Here is a 3,346-nt window from a genome sequence, read left to right as displayed (position 1 = left end):
GGGGCAGTACCTACAATTGATATAGAAAATTGATAGCACTTCCTCAGAGGTGCCTCCACTGATGCCCCTTTCTCACTTCAATTTAAAATACAGTCCTGGCGGAACACATATATTCCTTATATCTTCCTTGCTGCAGATTAATTAATGAGCACCTCATTTTCCTCTGAGTGAGAACCATACCAGCAGTAGTCCCTGTGCATGACCTGGTGGGCCCCCACCAAAAAGTGGACAAAAGTAAAATAAAAACCTAAGTCTGGGCCTGGGAAATAATTCAAAAAGCTGAAGTTCATGCTTTGTATGCAGGAGTCCGAGGTTCAATCCCTGCAATCTGGTGGTGCCCTTCCCCCCAAATAAATAAAACCCAGCCCTGTTGCTTATTAACTGTGTGACCTTGAGAATGTCTTGCAACTCTTCTACACCACAGTAAACAATGATCATGTCTCAACTTCATTACTTACTCTTGAAATCCTATGTATAAACTCAGCAAGCTGCGTGAGCAACCAGCAGTGCTCAGATAGAGCTGGGTTTGGGGAGAAGGGGGTTGGGAGTACATCAGTCACAAGAAAAAAAATGCTTACAGAAGTCCTCAAGTGCAGCTGCCAGTAGCTGCCAGCTCCGGATTCTACCCTCACCCTACCCCCACCCTCAGCCATGAATAATGAACTGTTATTGATCTCCTGGTCGGGAAATTCCCTGTGAACCATGATAAAAATACACACCATCTTGAGTCTGGAGCTCAAGGCAGGTTTTCACCAGCTAAGGCTAAGCTCATCTGCATTCCCCCAGCCCATCCCATAACACAAGAGGCAAGGTTGTAACTGTCTATGGCACAATCCCCCAGAGCCAGTCCTGGGAAGAGGATCCAGCATAGATTTGAGTTTAAATACTAATTCTATTTTCTTCAAGTGCCTGTGTAACCAGTTGTAAAATGGAGATAGTAATTCCTTCTCTGAGGTGTCAGTCCTAGTTCAAATTGAGTTAAGGTAAGTAAAGTGCAAAGTACAGTGCCTTCAAAGGGATGGTCCTGAAAATCTGGCAGCTCAGGCCTTCCCATCTCTTCCTCTTGTCCCATTGTCTTGCTGCAAAATTCAGGACTATTTTACAGAAGAAAGAGCCACAGTGACTTGATGTTTGTTTGCTTTTATTTTTTGGATTTAAATTAAAATTTTTATTTTAAAGAGAAGTAAGCCTTTATTTCTATTTCACAAATAAAGCTGGTCTATTTTGGTTGCTTTTTGGTGACTAGTCAAAGAGCCCAAATCTCATGTCCTTGCCCAACTCCTCTGACTACTTCTTGGCCAAAGCTTTGGCTGGGGTTGCAGCAGGAGCAGGAGCAGCAGTGGTGGGCACCACCATGAGGGCAGCAGTCACAAAGGCAGATGAAACAGCCAAGAAGGCCTTGACCTATTCAGCAAGTGGGAAGGTGTACTCAGTCTCCACAGACATAGCCAGAACCCGCTTGTACCCATTGACAATCGAGTGGGGCACTGAGGTGACAGTTGGGCAATCAATCTGCAGACAGACGTTAGCAATGTTGAGCATGTTCAGCAGTGTGGCTTTGCTAACGCCCACCTTACCTCTGGTCTGGATCAGCTGCACGTGTTGCATGAACGTTCAAGCGGTCGGAGGCGCTGACATAAGGAACGCGGAAGAAATGTGTTTCATGGAGGGCCAAGGCTCTCTCTGACTCTTGACAAAAGTAGAGAGCCTCGTGATCTCCTTTTATTGATCATGGTACCTCTAAAGGGCGCAATACAGTGACGTCACCAGAGGCATCAAAAAAAGTTACAGGAAGAACATTGAGGCAGTAGAAGATGCATTATTTCCTTGCATCTGCAGGCCAGTAATCTTAGCCTCCGGAAAGAAGATACAAAATCAAATCAGAAACCTTTCTTGAGCTAAAAGCACTTGGATTTACATCCCAAATACAAGGCTGGGATGCCACATGAAATCTACATGTCAATTACAAACTAGGCAGCAACTGAAATCTACCTCCCAAAGACTAGGCTGGGACAGAGCCTGGAATCTACAAATGTCAAAGATCAGGCCTGGCTAGCACCTGAGATCTGCGTGTCAAAGACCAGCCAGGCTTCTGTGAGAAAAGGAAAACTGCCCCTTTCAATATACTGGAATTATTTTCTGAAGGCAGCTTGAAGGGGGAAAATGTTCAGCTTCATCCAAACCAGTCAGGACACATGAGAAATTTCGCCCATTTTCATGGGTTCCTATGTTCCTGTCTATAGTATGGTACAGTCTACATAACTGATAGCTCAGTCCAGCCCCAACATGCACATCACTCAGGATTTCAATGGTGCCCCTGGAAATTTAAATGGTGATGCCTAAAGCCTGGAAGAAGGAGGTCTTCTTGGGCCCCAGACCTGTATTTTGGGCTGACACAGTGATCTCACAAGGGGCAAAGACATCTGGACAAAGATAGCTGTCACCTTATTGGCCAGCAGCATGTCCCTGATCTCAGTAAGGTCGTCTTGGTGAACACAAAGCCCACATTTCCCCGGATATGTGGCATCAGTTTTCCCAGCCAGGGGTTGTTCTCCATGTGCCCACATATGGCCATGCACATCATAGTGTTCTTGCCCATCAACACCATAACCTTCCCTTGGACGAACACGCGGATCTGCTGTCTCTGCTTGGATCCCACATTGTCGGCTCCCACAGTGAAGCATTTGAGGTAGTCATTCAGAAGTTGAATGATCTTTACAAAGTCATTGGACTTCCAGGTCACCCTGTCTTCCCTGGGCATCCTGGTGGTGTGTCAGGGATTGCCATGCGGGATTTAAAGACATTGTCACTCTCCAGGATTCCTGATGAAAGATATATTTACTTGTTTTTTGATGTAGGAGCACTGTTATTTATTCAGCCATTGATTGAGCTGATTGAATTGGGCATGAACTCCACATTACTTTTTAATTTTTTTTTAATTTTATAAGTTAGTTCACAATGTTTGATTACCTTTAATATTCAAACACCAATCCCATCACCATTACACCATCCCACCACCAAATTCATGATGTTTCCATCCCAAGCCCCAATCCTGGTCCCAAAACACAACCGAAATAGTATATTTCGTATTGTCTGTTATGAAGAACTGCTGAACATGCTTACGAAAAAGTGTTCATATAGGAAATAATGTGAAGATTGTTCTATTTTGGCAGGAGCCATTAAGATATCCTATAGGATATCACTAACATGTTGTTAAAGTTTGGGTGATGTGAACTTTGGTATATATATCTGAAAATATGTATATATGCATATATATGCTTCTCTCTATGATTTGTTGCCTACCATCAAATGTATTGTGGTAATTATGGAGAATGGGTAGGGAGTG

At 43.9% G+C, this 3,346-nt stretch overlaps 1 pseudogene; it reads right to left on the bottom strand.

Moving 5' to 3' along the window:
- Nucleotides 1-1,242: 1,242 nt before the first annotated feature.
- Nucleotides 1,243-2,761, bottom strand: LOC101547437 (60S acidic ribosomal protein P0-like; annotated as a pseudogene).
- Nucleotides 2,762-3,346: the final 585 nt, after the last annotated feature.

This window comes from Sorex araneus, chromosome X, assembly GCF_027595985.1.
Source record: "Sorex araneus isolate mSorAra2 chromosome X, mSorAra2.pri, whole genome shotgun sequence".
NCBI lineage: Eukaryota > Metazoa > Chordata > Mammalia > Eulipotyphla > Soricidae > Sorex > Sorex araneus.
The sequence above is the reverse complement of the archived record's forward strand: the minus strand, read 5'-3'. Positions and strand labels throughout refer to the sequence as shown.